The sequence below is a fragment of the Sus scrofa genome, chromosome 13, assembly GCF_054392235.1.
Source record: "Sus scrofa isolate SSC_HxYL_T2T_F1_AM1 chromosome 13, Sscrofa_HxYL_maternal_Yorkshire_Landrace_v2.0, whole genome shotgun sequence".
Classification (NCBI taxonomy): domain Eukaryota; kingdom Metazoa; phylum Chordata; class Mammalia; order Artiodactyla; family Suidae; genus Sus; species Sus scrofa.
Genome location: NC_139395.1, coordinates 50,458,523 through 50,480,912, shown reverse-complemented (window position 1 = coordinate 50,480,912; position 22,390 = coordinate 50,458,523). Strand labels below are relative to the sequence as shown.

General features: G+C 41.9%; 1 protein-coding gene across 49 annotated transcripts in view; it reads right to left on the bottom strand.

Annotated features, from left to right (window-relative positions):
* CACNA1D (calcium voltage-gated channel subunit alpha1 D) overlaps window positions 1–22,390 on the bottom strand; it is a 330,381-nt gene that overhangs the window by 264,942 nt on the left and 43,049 nt on the right. The gene's annotated exons all lie outside the window — the stretch shown is intronic.

Below are 22,390 nucleotides of genomic sequence, written 5' to 3'. Positions count from 1 at the left end.
AAATTAAGAATATAAGTACCATACAATCCAACAATTCCACTTCTACATATTGATCCCCAAAAAATGAAAACACTAATTCAAAAAGACATACACACCACCACATTCACTGCAGCATATTTGCAAAAGCCGTGACATGGAAGCAACCTAAGTGTCCACTGATAGATCAATGAGAAAAAGATGTGGTATATGTATAATAGAATGGACTGTCACTCAACCATAAAAAAGAATGAAATCTTGCCATCTGTGACAACATAGTTGGACTCAGAGGGTATTGTGCTACATAAAATGAGCCAGAGAAAAACAAAAATGGTATTATTTCACTGATTTGTAAATCTAAAAAATTAAAGAGAGATTCAGAGAACAAACTGGTGGTGACCAGAGGGGTCGGTGTTGGGGGAATGAGTGAAATAGGTGGAAAGAAGTACAAACTTACAGTTATAAAATAAATAACTCACAGGGATATAATGTATAGCATAGGGAAAATAGTCAATAATATTGTAATAGCTCTATGGTGATGGATGGTAACTAGAATTATCATGATCATTTCATAATGGATAAAAATATGGAATCATGGCTATTCCAAGTTCAGAAGAAGGTAAAGTGGGAACATGTTATCTTTCCACTCAAAGTCAAGCAAAATGAATAGAGTTAAGAAGAAAGGTTAAAAAAAAAAAAAATACCAGGTGTGATCACAGAAAAAAAGGAAATCAACCTTACACTGCTTGTGACAACAACAGAAAGAGAACTTGGGTGGGATGGGCAGTGTGGCAGAGTCCCTGACTCCACCCCCACTCCTCAGAGGCAATGCTGAGACAGGAGAGGAGTCAAGAAAATCCCACACATTCTTACTCATGGGCCCCCAGCTGGACAGAAGCAGGCTGGGGTGGTGAAAGCCCACAGTTTTCAGAAAATAGAATAAACCCCACATGACACTTAGGGCATAGACAGAGTTAAGATGGGCCCAGGGGTTGACATCTCCCAGGGTATGTACTCAGCTGCCCAGGGCAGTGGAATTGCTTGCAGGTGGAAGGGTGTACCAGGGCACAGATCAGTAACAGACAGCAGGAGAGGAGCAGGAACCAGGCCCTCAGCAAGAGCCCTTGCCCCTGTCCTGGCTCAGCCCTTGCCATCCAAGACTGCGCTTGCCCACAATGACTGCACATGCGCCCCAGCACTCCAGCTGCAGCCCCAGAGGAGTCACACAGTTGGTTCTGATGAGGCAGGCAGGGCCCCTGGGAGATTTCACCCAGCCACCATGGAAGCTACTCACGAGGCTCCTGTCAGACACCCAGGAGGGAAAAACACAGAACCTAGCAAACATGCAGAGGGGGTTCGGAGCAGCAATGGGACCAGCCCATCTGCAGTGGGTGGAGCATTAGCTGGGAGTCCAGCCTTCATGTCCTGGTAAAAAGAGAACTAGTGAAGGGGCTTGGCAAAGAACTGCAGAATGGTACAAGTGTAAGCATCCAAGTGTGGTTTTAGGAACACTACCGTTGATTCCAGCATCCATCACAGCAGGTGGCAAACAGTAACCGCCTCCCAGCTCATCACCTGTGCCTAAGAGAGCAAGCACACAAACACGGGAGCTAGCGGTTCACCCACAGTGGCCGTGATGGAGTGGGGCTGAGAAGGAGGTTGGTTGATACCAGGCAGCCATGATGCTTGTGTCCCCACCCCCTCTGCTCACAGCAGTCTGGCCCAGGTGACAGAGGCTCAGGAACCCGGTAACTTCTTTGAGGCTGCAGTCCTCACAGAGAGCTGGAGAGAGCCGCGGCTCCTCCAGATGGAGGGCAAGCTGGGGCATTCAACCTTAAACCTGCCCGGCTCTGAAACCCATCAACCCTCTGGAAAGTCGCCATGTGCCCTTGGCCAAGGAAAAGGGCCGGCTCCAGTGCTATTTAAGTGTACATCAGCACTAAACAGAGGAGAACATTTTTTCTGGGATTGAAATCTGGCACCCTGAGGCTTAGGCCCAACGCAAATGTATTTCCTCAACTATGAAAACAGTCATCTAATTAAAAACTGGCCAAAAATAAGTGAAGAGAACTATATGTTCATCAATTTAAGATGTTTTTTGGCAAAGAAATCTCCCCCACCTAGAAAAAAAATGTAGCTTTAAAGAAAATCTGGCAAACAATTAGGCCCTAATCACTTTGCCTTGATACCTATTCAAACATTTTAAACAGGAATGATGTCATCACTGTAATTTTATTTATTTCAGTGGGAGCTGACAAAACAAATTTCAGAACATATTTCCATCCCCAAGTTAAGGATATAATTGCTCATATAAGTAAAAAACACTTCTGGGTTTCAGTCTCCGTCTCTCCCTCTTATTAAAATATCCCCCTTTTTAAAACTCAAAAAATCTGCATTTTCCTTCCTGCTCTCTCTCTCACCATCTCTGGAGCAAGTTAGGGTCACGTGGGTCTGGGGACATCTCATGAAGTTTTCCTCAGGCAAGAAGCAATAAAATGAAGACAGCACGAGAAAATCTCTTTAAAAAGTCTACAGTGGCTGACTGCAAAGAACACTACAAAATAATCTATCTTAAAGAACAAATGAAAAATTAGCCGACCTTCTAAAACCATGTTGCATATCCATGGACAATCTTCAAAATGATCCATGACATGAACATCTTTCAAAAAAGAAATTGGCAGTGAGCAGATCACATGGGTGCCTGACCCAATTATAGGGGAAAGCCTGATAGTTTATTAAAAGTCAAGGAATGCAGAATGGGAGACTCGCCCGCCTCCAGGCAGCGGGTATGCTGCTAAGGGAGTAAGCTCTGGACCTGGGCTGAAGGGAGAGACCTATGCTGTCGGCCTGTACCACGTGGCTCCAGGGGAATGGAGCACCATTGCTCACTGCCCTTGAACGTCCCAGTAATCAGGCAACATCCAAAAACATAAAGGAGAACTTGACCGCTTCTCTGCATTGCCTGATCCAGGGCTGGATCCCACCAGCTCAGGACTCAAGCACAGAAAGGGATCCTCAAGGCCAGCCAAGCCCCCTGGGGCCACTCGCCCTCAGCAGTGACCCTGGAAGGGCATCCCTGGCTCTCCTCCCTCTCCTCTAGCAGGCCCCTCCCCCAGGGCCTGGGAAAATGCTCTTTTCCAAGGGGCCATTTGGAATAGCCCAACACCACACACCACCCCTTCCTCCCAGCAGCTCTGCAGAGGTCTGAACACAATGCCCAGGTGGCTTTCACCCTTCCTTGCACCCAGCTACAATCTCCTCCACTGTTTCTCCCTTTATTCTGCTTCTGTCCTATACAGATATGTGGAGCTCCTCAGGAGAAAAAAATCACCCTCTGAGTATTTGAAGGGAAATAGACCTCTCCCCCATGTTCTCTAATATACTCAGTGTTAAAGGGCCAAGGTGCACAGACAGTACAAAACATCATTAACTGAAAATTTGGAATGTCTGATAAATTCATCTGAAATAGGTCCGAAAACCACTTCTGAGCTACCTACAAAGAAAATGCTTGAAAAGCCAATGAGGAATATGAAGAAGAGAAATGTTTTAAAATGAGCGAGACTCCAGGGGCAAGTCTAGTATCCTTCAAGGAATCAACTTTCAGAGAAATTTATAAGTTAGTGGTTTATGTTTCAACAGCACTGCTTACACAGCCCCCTTTACAGCAAGCACCTCAACACCTGTATCTCCGGCCACAATCATTTGAGACAGAATAGACTCTATACAATGTCCCATACTAGAAATAGCACCAGATTTCCCTACCTCCTCATTTAAAAGGAGAGGAGCTTGAGGCCCAGAAGAGTCATCATTTCTTCTCAGGGCCCCCAAACGAGCTGACAGTAAAGAGAAAACAGGAGCCTGAGTCTACTGTCTAATCATCTACAGTTGGGTTTACTCTATCTACAGGGTTTCAAAAGCTTGGGCATACATTAATTCAAATGCATAGGTACATTTCATTCCCATCTGGAAGAAGCAATGTAAACAAATTTAAATCAAGGCATATTCAAGATGAGGACACTTAGACTGCATAAATGGACACAATTATTATGACATCAATACAGGTGACAAGCAAAAATGACTACTGTGCTCAACTGTCCTCTGGTCTGCAGAGCTGAACCCCAAGCAGCCATGAGAAGACTAGTTTTGCATCTTAATTCAATTTACAGATTCTTTCTATCATGCTTCAATGCCTTTAAGTCTAAAACAATACAAAGATTTCTGAAACTGGAGTTCCCACTGTGGCTCAGCAGTAACGAATCCGACTAGCATCCCATGAGGATATGGGTTCAATCCCTGGCCTCACTCAGTGGATTAAGAATATGACGTTGCCATGAGCTGTGGTGCAGGTCGCAGATGCAGCTCAGATCCCTGTGGTGTAGGCTGGCAGCTGCGGCGCCAATTTGACCCCTAGCCTGGGAACTTTCATATGCTGCAGGTGCGGCCATAAAAAGACAAAAGAAAAAAAAAAGATTTCTGAAAACCCTGTAAATAACCAGACTATTTATTTAAGAATATCCTATTATTCAAAATCTTTCACTGTTACTGATCAATACGCCCACCAATTATTTTTAATTAATGATGCTGAACAAGTACAACAGAAGCTCTCAATAAATGCCTGTTAAATTAACTTCCTGTATTTCAAGCAGTAGGGCTATGTGGTTGCCTTCTCTGCCGCTCAATTCGCTCTTCCACAGAATAAGGAAGATGACGCTCCATATCTCCTAGGGCTGTGTGGGCATTAAGTGGGAACATTCATGCAAAGCACTACGGCAGCATCTACATTAAGAACCCACTATATAGTAGATGTTGTTCTTACATTTCCAAATAAATTGCTCTCTTGTTCCTAAACACACAGACTAGAAGGGGAGAGAAACTGCAAGCAAAAGTAACACCTAACATACTGGAAGGGAAAAAAGAAAAAAAAAAAACAGATACAAAAATCAGCAAAGTATGAGACTCTGGAGCCTTTCATTGTAGGGACCAACAACCCAAAGGCATCATGCTCCAGCACAGACTAAACTTCAATGTCCTGAACAGTGACCCTGAGTGATGGAGAAAACGGCAGGTTAGGTGTGAGCGGTCTATTTACAAAGGCAGTGTATGTGTATGTGTAATATACCTCAGAGAATTCGCTTCCAAGATGGGATTTTTAAAAATAAAGAAAAGCTTTGCTGTTTACAATGGATAAAATTCAGCTTCAGCACTCTGGAAAATTCAGCTCTCTGGAAGGAAACAATCTGCGAAGGAACACAGCCAAGGTGTGCATTCTTCTTCAGTTTCTTTGTGCACCAACGACTAAGCCACAAAGATAGTGTATTTAATATGATTCTAACCATTCCGCCAAATCCTCTTTCAGCAGAGAAAGGTGCAAAAAGGGAAAACAAAGACATGGCATAAGGCAAAATGAATCAAAAGACTAAGAGAGGAAGAGGAAAACCAACCAGAGAGAAGTCTGCAAAGCACCTCTATTCCATGATGGAAAAGAAAACACATTCCTTATTTGATGAGCCCAGACTTCCCTCCACCCACCCAGTGGTACAATGTGTGATAGTCCCCCTCAGCTCCTCTTTTCTGGACCAACCCCCTTTGCTCACGCTGCAAAGGCCACCCAGTGGTGCCAAGAAGTAGTCCCATTTTACTGCACCCTTAGGGGAAAGCTCTGGCAAAGAGAGGGTATTAGAAGGACAGAGGCAGAATTTATTGCCTTGTCATGCCCAGTTCTACACAGAGGAAGTAACTTGTAGTCTGAAATTTCACAAGTAGGACAAGGGGTCTCAGAAAAGCTGCCAGCATCCCACCGTGGGTCATAACAGCAAGCAAGAGAGGCGCTGCCCCTGAGGGACCACTGTCATCATCTTTAAGAGCTGGTTCCACATGAGTCTCCTTGGAGCATGCTCCCTGTCTCTGCTGTCTCACAGCCCTCCAGCCCACGCGAGCACATCTTCCACACTCCCCAGCTGCTAAGCACACACAGCCTCAAGCAGAGGCAGGCAAAACCCTAACCGAGGCAGGGACCTATCCAAGGAGCCCTCTCAGGACTTCCCACCATCAGAGTGAAAGAGAGAAAGACAAAGCCCAAGGTCAGGGAACAAGTCTCTCTCCAGCCCCACCCCTGGAGCATTTTCACAGGAGGCAGAAGAGAAAGAGGACCGAATGACACTGACACTGACACTGTCATCATTACAGCCGGCCTCCCATGCGAGATCATAGGCTCCCAGAGGGCAAGCACATGGCCCCCTGGTTGAGGACATTTCTAATGCCCAGCAGGGGGCCCGGGCAGCAGCTGCCCCTGGTCAAGAGCAGCTAAGCCAATGAATGGCGGCGGGTAGATGGGCAGGTGAGCCCTTAGGGACATGACTGACAAGCCCTAACACTCTGCACTCAGTCTACAGGGATGGCAAGAGAGCTGGACTAAGACTCACAATGCCTCAGTCTATTAGTGATTTGGACATTTATTCAGCAAATAACCTTGGGCAAGTCACAACATCGGAGAGCGTCCGTTCCTCTCATTTGTCGAATGGTTGGGGAGAGTAATGATTCCTGACTGTTGTTGGGATCAAAAAAGAATAACAAAGTTCTTTGGGCAAATATTAAGTGCTATGTAAGTAAATTATATAATCATGCAATTTCCTACAAACAACTTTTCTACAGAAAGTCTCACTTTACATGAGAATGCCACCTTATGTCTATAAATCTTCCATTGTTTAAATAATTTTACATGTGTATTTCCATAACCATGTCACATACTGGTATTAATATCCCCATCATGAACATTTTAACAATAAAGTACCCTGAGACTCAAAAGAGTTAAGCCATCTGCCCATTGTCAGGAGGCAAGACCGTTTTCCATCCATTTACTTTGCAATGTCTTTGTACGATGCCATGGACTTCGTAACAAGCATGCTGACAGTGAGTTGAGCCCGACAATGCTAAATTTCTACAAAGACATTGGTGAGGGGGAAGGGGAGCATAGATTCGTGTGGCAAATAAGGGGCAAAACTCAATGCAGAAAACATGCCCGATAAATGAAGCAAGGTCTCTTCAGAACTAGCTTCCCAAATCCAGCCTCTCATGGCCTTGCAAGGGCTAAATTATGGTTGTGGGCAGTTGGTCACCAGAAGCCTAAGCCAAAAGCAACTCTAAGATAACAAAGCCAAGGACAGAGATTAATCTGAATGCTGACCCCCCAATAGCTATACACTCAATGCCTAAATCAGGTTGGGGAACCCCACCCAAAATCTGACCACACTGATATGAGGGTCCAGGCACCACTCTGGGGGTTCCTGGAATCATCCAGACTCCAAATGCAGCCGCCCTTTCATGGCTAAGCAGTGGTAACATCTGAATTACAGCTTGACCCGCTGCGGCCACCACCACAGCAACAGTCCCCATGCAGACGGTAAGCAGCCAAGAAAGAACTCAGGTGCTAGAGGGCCTGGCCAAAGAGGCCCAATATGCAATAATCATGCACTTCGTGACCATCATTCCTCCAAGGAAGCCTCTCTCCTTGCCCCAGCCTTACACTCTCCTGACCCCCGACAACCTGAAGCCCAGTTTGCAGCAGTGATCCATTCGAAAAGGCTTGGATCCACACTGCTACTGCCTATTTGCCTCTGCTTCTGTAACTGCTTTACAAGAACGGTGCGTGTAAGGGGAAGTGCCGAACCACAGAAGGCATGCAAAGAATGACATCAGAGCACACCACAGAAACAATCCGGCCTTACCATTATTGCCAGATGGCCACCTCCCCGCCCCCTGCCCCAAGGCTGCTTTATCCCTGAATCCCAGCTGCTTTTAGAATAAGAAAGTGTCCAGACTGAGCTAACTGCATCCCACAAATCGAATTTTGACATGATAACAAACAAGGGTTTTGAGGTCAGTCTTTACAAGCATTTCCATTTTTCCCTGAATCCCAAGTTGCTTTGTTTTCCTTTATAAATAAAGAAAAACTTCATGACCTTTCTGAGCTGTCAGGAGCCTGTAAACTATTGCTCTACTATGACAGTCCTAGCCTAAAGCTCTCCCAAAATCCTCACCCAGCCCCTCCAAGAACCCCTTTCCAGCTCAGTTTAATCACAAGGGCAAAAGCCCAATCTAGGTGCATCCATATTTCACACATTCATTTTAAAGGGAACCTGGACTTTGTTTTCTAGAATATGCTTTTCTCACAAACTCTGAGGTCGGCAAGCCCACTTGCTCATTTGGGAAAGTGGCAGGATTGGTCATTGCTGGTCAAGGTCGTGGGGGGCTCAAACAAGGAAATATGATGACAAGTAGCTTGAATTCAATGACACTTTTTTTTTTTTAATTACAGAATTGCACGTGGGGTGAGGGATGGACAAAATGGGTGAAGGAGGTCAAAGGGTACAAATTTCCAGTTACAGATGAAGTCCTGATGGTGTAATGCACAGAATGGTGACTATGGTCAATAACATTATATTGCCTATTTAAAAGTTGCCAAGAGAGTGGACGTTAAAGTTATCATAAGAAAAAAAATTGTAGTTATCCATGGTATAAAACAAAAAACTCTACAGAATCAGAGAATTACAGTCATTAGTAGAACTAAAGAGATCATTTGGAATCACCCAGTATCTCACTGTAGAGGAAACTGCAGCCCCAAACATTAAAGTAACTTGTGTAGATCTCACAGCACGGTTTTCCTTGTGTGCACAAAGAGAAGCGTCCATCATTTTCCAACTCGAGCATCCACCGCTCCCAGTCGAGAATTGTGAAACATTAGCTCGCCTTTACTGCTCAGTGACTCTGGGCCAGGCACCATGCTAAATGCAATGTTGTGGGTGACCCTACAATCTACAAATGAGAGACTAAATGATCTGCCTGGTCACAAGGCTGGTAAGAAGCACAGATGAGATCAGAACTACCGTAAAGGACCAGAAACTGAGCCCTAACTATTAGGGGACACCACTCTCAAACCACTCCATCAACTACCCCAAACTTTACATCTATTTCTTTTTATTTTTATTTTTTTAATTTTTTGGTCTTTTTAGGGCCATACTCATGGCACATGTTAGTTCCCAGGCTAGGGGTCAAATTGGAGCTGTAGCCACCCGCCTACACCACAGTCACAGCAATGCGCCAGATCTGAATCACGTCTGCAATCTACACCACAGCCCATGGCAATGCCACATCCCTAACCCACTGAGCAAGGCCAGGGATTGAACCTGCGTTCTCAAGGATACTAGTCAGATTCATTTCCGCTGAGCATAACGGGAATTCTATCCTTTACACCTAAATGCGCAGGCACATGCAAGAGGCAGCTCCATTCCTAAATACCTCTCTTCTTTTGATTCTAGCTCTAACTAACCTCCCCCCCCCAACCCCAACACTAGAAACAGGCACAACCACTGGGGACCCTCGCCAGTGGTTCACTAAGCAAATGACTGATGACTCACTGGGTAAAGTCCCATCTGATTTTTTCCCTCGCCTAGTTCTCCCAGGTCTGGAGGTTCTCACGACTTTTTCATAGCACATGCAACTTTCCCAGATTTGCAGGTTTTCAACTGGCTGAGGGCCAGCCCACTCCCATCAGTCCAGGGAAGCCTCCAGGCACCCCTACCCCCATCATCCACCTCATTCACCTATGAAATCCCAAAGATGTGAAGCCCTGGGCTTTCCACTCACTGTCCATAAGCATAACGGCTATAGCGTGTGCCCCCGTAGAGAGATTTTTCTTTAATACTGCACAGGACAATCTAACAGTTGGGGGAGTAGAGAAAGATTACTGGGGCTACTTTGGGGCTCTCAGATGGCCATGGTATGAACTTATTGGGTCTAGGTCCTGCGCCCATCCCCCCAGTCCCCAGCCCATGAAATATCCTGATATATGACTCAGTCCTCAGTCTCAAGGTCCTTTAATGAATTAGCGACGGCCTTCATCGATGGGCTGAGAGAGGCTTCATGCATATAAAAATAAATCAGAAGGCATAAAAACAGACTAAAAGGAAATACACTGCAATATTAAAATTGGACATGCCTAGGGGGTAGAGATGTGGGTGGCTTTTATTTTCTTCTTCGTATAGGTTTTTCTTTGGGGGGGGGTTGTTTTGCTTTTTAGGGTTGCACTTACAGCATATGGAAGTTCCCAGGCTAGAGGTTGAATCTGAGCTACAGCTGCCAGTCTACACCACAGCCACAGCAATGCAGGATCCGAGCCGCCTCTCCGACCTATACCATAGCTCACAGCAACACTAGATCCTTAACCCACTGAGTGAGACCAGGGATTGAACACACAACCTTATGGGTCCTGGTCAGGCTCATTTCCACTGCACCACAATGGGAACTCTGCTTTTGTCTTTCAATTTGTATTATTTGTGTAATAAAAAAGCTATCAGTTACATGCCCCCTCTCCCCTAACAAGAAAAACTTTAGACTCTGGTGTTGGACAGATCTGGGAGTGACTCTACCTATTACTGGCCATGTGATGCTGGGCAACACCGGACCTCTCTGCATGTCTCCTCACCTGTAAAATGATACTGAGTCCCTTCACTACCTCACTTGTGAGAATTAAACAAGATGACACCTCTGACAAGGTTTTTTCTGCTTTTGTAATAATAACTCTAAAATGTACGCACTGAGCACTCAGTGAATAATCCATACATGTCAGTTACCAAAAATTTTTTTTTCTGCGTTTTAGGGCTGCAACTGCATCATATCGAAGTTCCCAGGCTAGAGGTTGAACTGGAGCTGCAACTGCTGGCCTATACCAGAGTCACAGCAACGTGGGAGCCAAGCTGTGCCTGCAACCTACACCACAGCTCACCACAATGCCAGATCCCTGACCCACTGTGGATACTAGTCGGCTTTGTTTCCACTGTGCCACAATGGGAACTCCAAAATAATAATATTTATTCACATGTTTGTCTCAGTCAGATGCTATATTCCTGGGTGAGCATCTTATACAAGGACAGGTAGGCACTAAGACCTCAATAAATATACATTGATTCCCGAGTACAGACCACACACCTACCTGAACAGAGAGCCCTGAATCCTGCACATTTGGGAAATATTGAATAGCAACTCAGCTGTGCACTCCAGTGCCTTACCACTCTCCTCAGCCCCCGCATCAGAAAGAACTTACTCAGGAATAGGGGTGAGTGAAAACCCTGTTTAAAACCTGTATTAATTATAAACTCAGAGAAGTTACGCAGCTCTGAGTTAAGTGCGCTTGTGGAGGATGTTTTGGTTTGGTTTTTTTGGCCCTGCAACAAAAGCTAGTAATGTTGACCCCTTCTTTAAAGGGCCCTGAACAGCACTGACTCATATTTAGCACAGAAGGAAATCAGTTTCCTCTCTGTTGGTAAGAAACTGGCTCTTTCCCTTATATCGAACTGGCATCTGTTTTAGGACCCTTCCTCCAAACCTTGGAATTCTGTATCATCCATTCTTTTAAGCAACCATGGAACTTATAGGGAAATCTGATTAAGCCAGCTGAGGAAGAAGAGCTGCATTGATTTTTTAATGTATTTTTTAAAGCTTTATGGAGATATAATTCACATACCATACAAGTCACCCATTTAAAGTATACAATTCCATGGTTTTTAGTGTATTCAAAGACATAGGCAACCACCCCCATGACCAATTTTAGAATATTTTCATCACTTCAAAAAGAATCCCCGTATCCAGAGTTCCTTTGTGGCACAGCAGGTTAAGGACACGGCATTGTCACTGCTGTGATGTGGGTTTGATCCCTGGCTTGGGAAGTTCTACATGCCAAAAAAAAAAAAAAAGAAAAGAAAAGAAAGAAACCATACCCTTTAACTATCACCACCCAATTCCCTTATTACCCCCAGGCCTAAGCAACTACTCATCTACTTTCTGTCTCCATGTATTTCCATATTCCAGACATTTCATGTTAATAGAATCATGTTAACACCTGGTATTTAGTAAATGGCTCAGCTGCTTTGATTTAAATGAAGCCTTCACTCCTGACACCATCACATAGCGGGAGCGAAAATTTCTTGAAGCATACTAACACATCAGTTTTAAAAATTCATGTTGGGAGACAGGATTAAGATGATGGAATAGAAGGATGAAGCTCAACTTCTCTCCTAAAAACAACAAAATTACAACCAAATGCTGAGCAACCTTCAACCAAATGGACTAGAAACTTTCAAAAAGATACCCTACTCCAGAAGACAAAGAGGAGGACACATCAAGAGGTAGGAGGGTCAATTACACATTATAAGCAACCCCATACCTTCCAGGTGGGAAGCCCACAGACTGGAAAGTAACTATCACAGGAATGAGAGTTCTGAGCCCCACATCAAACCCCCACATGTGGGGATCTGGCACTGGGAGAAAGAGCTCCTGGAGCATCTGGCATTGAAGGCCAGTGGGGCTTGTGCTTGGGAGCTCCACGGGTCTGGGGGGGAAGAGAGACCCTGGTCTTGAAAGGCGCACACAGATTTCATGTGCACTGGGTCCCAGGGCAAAGCAGACACTCCATAGGAATCTGGGTCAGATCTGACTGCAGTTTTTGGAGGATCTCCTGGGAAAATGGGGTGACTGAGTCTCGTTGTGGGGAAAGGACATTGGAGGAAAAGCTCTCAGGGATATTCAGCAGCATGTGTTCCTCTAGAGGTGGCCATTTTGGGAAAATCTGGCCCCACCGATCAGTGCTGAGAAGCCCCAAGCCAAACAATAATACAGGTAGGATCACAGCCCCATCCATCAGTAAACAGGCTACCTAAAGACCTCCCAGGCACACAGCTACCTCTAATCTCACCCAGAGACAAAGCCCCACCCACCATAGGAATCAGCCCCACCTACCAGTGGGCAGTCATGAGAACCTCCCATTGGGAAGCCTACAGCAAGCCCCTGCACCAACTTCAGTCACAAGGGGGGCAGACATCAGAAGTAGAAGAAGCTACAACTCTATTGTCTGCAAAAAAGACACCACACCAAACCTATAAAAATGAAAAGACAGAGAACTATAACTCAGATAAGGGAGAATAAAAAACCCAGGAAAATAGCTAAGTGATCAGGAGATAATCAACCTCCAAGAAAAAGACTTTAGACTGATGATCCTGAAGATGATGCAAGACATTCAAAATAAACTGGAGGCAAAATTGATAATTTATGGCAAATACTGAGCAAAGAAATACAAGATTTAAAACAAGCCAGAAGAGATGCAATATACAATAAGTGTAATAAATAATTCATTAGAAGCAGCTAACAGCAGAATACAGAAGGCAGAAGAATGAATAAGTGAGGTAGAGAATAGACTAGTGGAAATCACCAACACGGAACAGAAAAGAGAAAAAAGATATAAAAGAAATGAAGAGAGTCTCAGAGAACTCTGGGACAAGGTTAAATGCACCACATCCATATTATAGGGGTGCCAGAAGGAAAAGAGAGAGAGAAAGGGACAGAAAATATACTGGAAGAGATAACAGCCAAAAACTTCCCTAACATGGGAAAGAAACCACTCACTCAAATCCAGGAAGCACAACAAGTACCATACAAAATTAACCCAAAGAGGAACACCCTGAGACACATATTAATCAAAGTGACCAAAATGAAAGACAAAGAAAAAATCTTGAAAGCAGCTAGGGAAAAGAAGCAAATAACATACAAGGGAACCCCAATAAGGTTATTGGCAGATTTTTCAGCAGAAACTCTGCAGGCCAGAAGGGAGTGGCATGATATACTTAATGTGATGAAAGGACAAAACCTCCAACCAAGATTACTTTACCCAGCAAGGCTCTCATTCAGATCTGAAGGAGAAATCAAAAGCTTTACAGATAAGCAAAAGCTAGGAGAAGTCAGCAACACTAACCCAGATTTACAACAAATACTAAAGGAACTTTTCTAGGCAGAAAAGAAAAGGCCACAACCAGAAACAAAAATACCGCAAATGACAAGGCTCACCAGTAAAGGCATATAAACAGTAAAGATAGGAAATCATCCATGCAGTTATACTACCAAAATCAGAAATTGCGAGAAGAGGAGGGTACAAATGCAGGACACTGGAGGTGCACTTGCAATTAAGAGAACAACAACTTAAAGAAATCTCATGTATATATATTGACTGCTACATTAAAATTTCACAATTGTAATCCAAAAATCTACAATTGATACACAAACAAATAAGAAAAATCAACTCAAATACAATAACAAATATAGTCCTCAAACCACAAGAGGAGAGAACAAGAGGAGGAGGGAAGAAAAAAGAGCAACAAAACCAAATCCAAAGCAACTAATAATATGGCAATGAGAACACACATATCAATAATTACCTTAAATGTTAATGTACTAAATGCCCCAACCAAAAGACATAGACTGGCTGAATGGATACAAAAACAAGACCCAAATATATTCGAGAGACCCACTTCACTTCTAGGGACACATACAAATTGAAAGTGAGAGTATGGAAGAAAATATTCCATGGAAACAAGAACCAAAAGAAAGCTGGAGCAGCAAAACTCTTATCAGACAAAATAGACCTTAAAATGAAGAATATTTTAAAGAGACAAGGAAAGACATTACATGATGATCAAAGGATCAATCCAAGAAGAAGATATAACAATTTTAAATATTTCTACACCCAACATAGGATCACCACAATATGTAAGGCAACTGCTAACAACCTTAAAAGGAGAAATCAACAATAATACAATCATAGTGGAGGACTTTAACACCCCACTTACAGCAATGGACAGACAGAAAATCAATAAGGAAACACAGGCCCCAAATAAAGTATTAGACCAGATGGACTTAACAGATATTTATAGGACATTCCATCCAAAAACAACAGAATACACATTCTTCTCAAGTGCACAGGGAACATTCTCTAAGATTGATCACATCCTGGGCTACATATCAAACCTCAGTAAATTTAAGAAAACTGAAATCATATCAAGCATCTTTTCCAACTGACCACACCATACAACTGAAAATCAACAACAAGAAAAAAACTGCAAAAAAAACACAAACACGTGGAGAAAAACAACATGCTACTAAACAACCAATGGATCACTGAAGAAATCGAAGAGGAAATTAAAAAATACCTAGCAGAAAATGAAAACAAAGATACAACACTCCAAAACCTGTGGGATGCAGCAAAAGCTGTTCTAAGAGGAAAGTTTATAGCAATATAAGCCCACCTCAGGAAACAAGAAGAAGCTCAAATAAACAAGCTAACTTTACATCTAAAGCAGCTAGAGAAAGGAGAAAAAGGAGAACAGACAAGACCTAAAGTTAACAGAAGGAAAGAAATCATAAAGATCAGAGCAGAAATCAATGAAATAGAAATGAAGAGATCCATAGAAAAGATCAATGAAACAAAAAGCTGGTTCTTTGAAAAGATCAACAAAATTGATAAACCCTTAGCCAGATTTATCAAGCAAAAAAGAGAGAGGTCTCAAATCAATAAAATTAGAAATGAAAAAGGAGAAGTACCAACGGACATCACAGAAATACAAAGGATCATAAGAGACTACGATATGCAACTATATGCCAATAAAATGGAAAACCTAGAAGAAATGGACGAATTCTTAGAAAGGTACAATCTTCCAAGACTAAACCAAGATGAAATAGAAAAGATGAACTGACCAATCACAAGTACTGTAATTGAAATGGTGATTAAAATACTTCCAGAAAACAAAAGTCCAGAACCAGATGGCTTCACAGGTGAATTCTATCAAACATTTAGAGAAGAGCTAACACCTCTCCTTCTGAAACTATTCCAAAAAAATCACAGAGGAAGGGACACTCCCAAACCCACTCTTTGAGGCCACCATCACCCTGATACCAAAACCAAAGATACCACAAAAAAAGACAACTACAGGCCAATTTCACTGATGAACATCAATGCAAAAATCCTCAACAAAATACTAGCAAACCACATCCAACAATACATTAAAAGGATTTACATCATGATCAAGTGGGATTTATCCCAGGGATGCATTCTTCAATATCCACAGATGAGTCAGTGTGATATACCACAATAACAAACTAAATAAAAACCATATGATCCTCTCCATAGACACAGAAAAAGCCTTTGACAAAATCCAACAACCATTTCTGATAAAAACCTTTCAGAAAGTGGGCATAGAGGGATCCTACTTCAACATAATAAAGGCCGTATATGACAAACCCACAGCTAACATCATTCTCAATGGTGAAAAGCTGAAAGAATTCCAACTGAGATCAGGAACATGACAAGGATGCCTGCTCTCACCACTACTACTCAACATAGTTTTGGAAGTCCTAGCCACAGCAGTCAGAGAAGAAAAAGAAATAAAAGGAATCCAAATTGGAAAGGAAGAAGTAAAACTATCACTATTTGCAGATGACATGATATTATACCTAGAGAATCCTAAAGACTTGACCAGAAAACTGTTAGAGCTCATCCATGAATTTGGCAAAGTCAAAGGATACAAAATTAATACACAGAAATCGATGGCATTTCAATATACCAACAATGAAAGATCAGGAAGAGAAATTAGGGAAGCAATCCCATTTACCATCACATCCAAAAGAATAAAATACCTAGGAGTAAACCTACCTAAAGAGACAAAGACCTGTACTCTGTAAACTATAAGACACTGAAGAAAGAAATCAAAGACAACACAAACAGATGAAAAGATATACCATACTCTTGGATTGGAAGAGTCAATATTATCAAAATGACTACACTACCCAATGCAACCTACAGATTCAATGCAATCCCTATCAAATTACCAAGGATATTTTTCACTGAACTAGAACAAAATATTTTAAAGTTTCTCTGGAAGCACAAAAGACCCAGAATAGCCAAAAACATCCTGAAAAGGAAAAATGGAGTGGAAGAATCAGGCTCCCAGACTTCAGACTATACTATAAAGCAACAGTCATCAAAACTGTATGGCACTGGCACAAAGATAGAAATACAGATCAGTGGAACAGGATAGAAAGTTTTAAACCCATGCACCTACAGTCAACTAATTTATGACAAAGGAGGCAAAAATATACAGTGGAGAAAAGTCAGCTTGTTCAATAAGTGGTGCTGGGAAAACTGGACAGCCACATGGAAAAGAATGAAATTAGAACACTCCCTAACACCATACACAAAAATGAACTCAAAATAGATTAAAGACCTAGATATAAGACCAGCTACTATAAAACTTTTAGAGGAAAACATAGGCCAAACACTCTCTGACATAAACGACAGCAACATCTTCTCAGATCCACCTCTAAGAGTAATGCCAGTAAAAACAAAAATAAACAAGTAGGACTTAATTAAACTTAAAAATTTCTGCACAGCAAAGGAAACCCTAAACAAAACGAAAAGACAACCCACAGAATGGGAGAAAATCTTTGCAAACAAATTAACTGACAAGGGGTTAACCTCCAAAATTTATAAACACCTCCTACTGCTCAATACCAAAAAAATAAACAACCCATCAATAAATGGGCAGAAGATCTAAACAGACACTTCTCCAAAGAAGACATAAAGATGGCCAAAACCCATATCAAAAGATATTCATCACTCATCATTAGAGAAATGCAAATCAAAACCACTATGAGGTATACCACCTTACACCAGCCAGAATGGCCATCATCCATAAGTCTATAAACAATAAGTGCTGGAGAGGGTGTGGAGAAAAAGGAACCCTAGTACGCTGTTGGTGGGATTGTAAATTGGTGCAACCACTGTGGAAAACAGGATGGAGATTCCTCAGAAAACTAAAAAGAGAACTACCATTTGATCCAGCAATCCCACTCCTGGGCATCTATCCAGAGAAAACCATGACTCGAAAAGACCGGAGTTCCCGTCGTGGCGCAGTGGTTAACGAATCCGACTAGGAACCATGAGGTCGCGGGTTCGGTCCCTGCCCTTGCTCAGTGGGTTAACGATCCGGCGTTGCCGTGAGCTGTGGTGTAGGTTGCAGACGCGGCTCGGATCCAGCGTTGCTGTGGCTCTGGCGTAGGCCGGTGGCTACAGCTCCGATTCAACCCCTAGCCTGGGAACCTCCATATGCCGCGGAAGCGGCCCAAGAGATAGCAACAACAACAACAACAACAAAAAAGACAAAAAGACAAAAAGACCAAAAAAAAAAAAAAAAAAAAAAAAAAAAAAAAAAAAAAAAAAAAAAAAAAAGAAAAGACACATGCACTCCAATGTTCACTGCAGCACTCTTTTCAACAGCCAAGACATGGAAACAGGAGAGTGGATAAAGAAGAGGTGGTACATATACACAATGGAATATTACTCAGCCATTAAAAGGAACAAAATAACGGCATTTTTAGCAACATGGATGGACCTAGAAATCATCATGCTAAGTGAAGTCAGTCAGAAAATGAACACCAATATCAAATGCTATCACTTACATGTGTCTGAAAAAAAGGACAGACTGAACTTCTTTGCAGAACAAATACTGACTCACAGACTTTGAAAAACTTATGGTTTCCAAATGAGACAAGTTGGGGGGTGGGGAGATACACTGAGGGTTTGGGATGGAAATGCTATAAAATTTGGTTGTGATGATCATTGTACAACTATAAATGTAATAAAATTAATTGAGTATTTAAAAAATGATGCCTTCAACCCAAGTGACCATCAGACAATTGGTCTGAGAAGATGTGATACACACACACACAGGAATACTACTCAACAAAAAACAAAAAGTGAAATATTGCCATTTGCCGCAACATGGATAGACCTAGTTAATATTATGGTTAGTAAAATAAGTCAGACAGAGGAAGACAAATACTATATGATATCACTTATATGTGGAATCTAAAAAATTATATAAATGAATCTATATACAAAAGAAAAAGAGACTTACAAACATGGATACCAAAGTAGAGCTGGTGGAGGGACCTATCAGGAGTATAGCATTAACAGACATGAACTACTATATGTAAAATAGATGAGCAACAATGATTTACTATATAGCACAGGGAATTTTAACCAAATCTTATAGTAACCTATAATAGAATACAGCCTGCCAAAAAAAAAAAAAAAATCAATCACTGTGCTTCATCCCTAAAACATTGTAAATGAAACTATACCTCAATTAAAAAATAAAGGATAAAATAATAAAAAAAATAAAAGATAAAAAATCATATCCTACAGGAGTTCCCATCGTGGCGCAGTGGTTAATGAATCCGACTAGGAACCATGAGGTTGCAGGTTCGATCCCTGGCCTCGCTCAGTGGGTTAAGGATCCGGCATTGCCGTGAGCTGTGGTCTAGGTTGCAGACGCGGCTTGGATCTCACATTGCTGTGGCTCTGGCGAAGGCTGGTGGCTAGAGCTCCGAATCAACCCCTAGCCTGGGAACCTCCATATGCCAGGGGAGCGGCCCTAGAAAAGACAAAAAGACACACACACACAAAAAAAAATCATGTCCTACAGAGAGTAATACTCAATGAATGATAAAAGCCTATTATACAAATAAACGACTACCTAAACTCCTTTATGTGATGGAAGCTGCTTGAAGTCACAGTAAATCTCTTAACTGATCCTCCATCTTCCCCACAGCATTTACTATTCCCTAAAATACAGTTAGGTACTCAAGAAATGTTTGAAGAAAAACAGCTGTACTCAAAGAATTACCAAAGCTGGTTTTTGGGGTGGAGAGCATTTCAATCTGAATAAAACCTAAGATCCAAAAGGCTGGTGAGAGTCCCTCCTCTGGTGAGGTTATTACTCAGGAACCCAAGAATTCTCAAGATAGGTATCACCAAGCACATCATGGTCATCAGAAGCAGCTTCTCTGTGCTGATTTTATAGTGCAGTTAAGTATGCGTTTGTCTCCGCGTCTACTCCACCCAGCAGAGACTCTCCCAAGAAATGTGTTCCAAACATAATAATGTGGCTAAATTAGCAATTTCTTCCTTTGAAACATGAGAATGACAGGTGTCAATCTTTTAAAAATAATCCTATTCGGATCCATGCAGGTTAGGTCTAAAAATCATTTCACATTCTGATAATTTCTCTGGATGTGATCAGTTGGATTGCTGGCTATTTTACATGTATTAACTGAGAGCAAATATTAATACCTATTAATATTTAACACAACCAACTGATTGGACCCAGAAATTCTACTACATAGAATTTGCTTCACTGGTATACTCACAAAATTATGCTAAGATTACACCCAAGAGTTTTGCTTTTTGCACCACCACCTCTTAATAGGATATAAAACTGGAAACAAAAGTAGCTCAGTACATGGATGATTTGGAAAGATTTCTAAAATAAAACTTTTTGTAGAAAAAGTAAAGTACAGTATTACTCCCTTTGTGTAGATTTTTGTAAGAGAATGTGCACAGGAAGACAAAGCTACAAGGCTTTTAAAAAATCAGATATTATTTATATACATTCACTATAGAATATTTTATATCTTTATTACATTTTCTAACCCATCTCGGGGTGAGGAAGATGTCCTAAAATAAGACATTAAAAGCACAAGAACATATGCTAATTGAAGGGCACCATAAAGAAAATGAAAAGGCACGGAACAGAAGAAGATACAATCCACATAACCAATGAGTACCTGTATCCAATATACATAAAAATGCCTACAGGCATTGGTGCTGTGATGCAGTGGATTAATGATACAGCATTGTCTCTGGAGTGGTATTGGTTCATTCCCCAGCTCCACATAGTGGTTAAGGATCTGGCATTATTGCAGCTGTGGTGTAAGTGCCAGCTGTGGCTCAGATTCAGTCCCTGGCCCAGGAACTTCCATATGCCACAGATGTGGCCAAAAAAGAAAAATAAATGCCTACAAATCAGTAAGAAAAAGACACTTCAATGAGAAAATGAGCCAAAGACTTGAAGAGAAGCATCACAAAAGGAAGAAATCCAAAACTTTAATCAAAGAAATCAAAGAAGATGTAAAGAAATGGAAAGATATTCCATGTTCCTGGATTGGAAAAATCAATATTGTAAAAATGGCCATACTACCCAAAGCAATCTACAGATTCAATGCAATCCCTATCAAATGACCCATGACATTTTTCAGAGAAGTACAACAAACAATCCAAAAATTTATATGGAACCACAAAAGACCCAGAATCGCCAAAGCAATCATGAGAAACAAAAACCAAGCAGGAGGCATAACTCTCCCAGACTTCAAGAAATACTACAAAGCCACAGTCATCAAAACAGTGTGGTACTGGTATCAAAACAGACAGACAGACAGACCAATGGAACAGAATAGAGAACCTGGAAATAAACCCTGACACCTATGGTCAATTAATCTTTGACAAGGGAGGCAAGAACATCAAATGGGAAAAAGAAAGTCTATTCAGCAAGCATTGCTGGGAAGCCTGGACAGCTGCATGCAAAGCAATGAAACTAGAACACACCCTCACACCATGCACAAAAATAAACTCCAAATGGCTGAAAGACTTAAATATACGACAGGACACCATCAAACTCCTAGAAGAAAACAGGCAAAACACTCTCTGACATCAACATCATGAATATTTTCTCAGGTCAGTCTCCCAAAGCAATAGAAATAAGAGCAAAAATAAACCCATGGGACCTCATCAAACTGAAAAGCTTTTGCACAGCAAAGGAAACCAAAAAGAAAACAAAAAGACAACTTACAGAATGGGAGAAAATAGTTTCAAATGATGCAACTGACAAGGGCTTAATCTCTAGAATATACAAGCAACTTATACAACTCAACAGCAAAAAAGCCAATCAATCAATGGAAAAATGGGCAAAAGACCTGAATAGACATTTCTCCAAAGAAGATATACAGATGGCCAGCAAACACATGAAAAAATGCTCAACATCGCTGGTTATAAGAGAAATGCAAATCAAAACTACCATGAGATATCACCTCACACCAGTCAGAATGGCCATCATTAATAAATCCACAAATAACAAGTGCTGGAGGTGCTGTGGAGAAAAGGGAACCCTCCTGCACTGCTGGTGGGAATGTAAACTGGTACAGCCACTATGGAGAACAGTTTGGAGATACCTTAGAAATCTATCCATAGAACTTCCATATGACCCTGCAATCCCACTCTTGGGCATCTATCCGGACAAAACTCTACTTAAAAGAGACATGTGCACCCGCATGTGCATTGCAGCTCTATTCACAATAGCCAAGACATGGAAACAACCCAAATGTCCATCAACAGATGACTGGATTCGGAAGATGTGGTATATATACACAATGGAATACTACTCAGCCATAAAAAAGAATGACATAATGCTATTTGCAGCAACATGGATGGAGCTAGAGAATCTCATACTGAGTGAAATGAGCCAGAAAGACAAAGACAAATACCATATGATATCACTTATAACTGGAATCTAATATCCAGCACAAATGAACATCTCCTCAGAAGAGAAAATCATGGACTTGGAGAAGAGACTTGTGGCTGCCTGATGGGAGGGGGAGGGAGTGGGAGGGATCGGGAGCTTGGGCTTATCAGACACAACTTAGA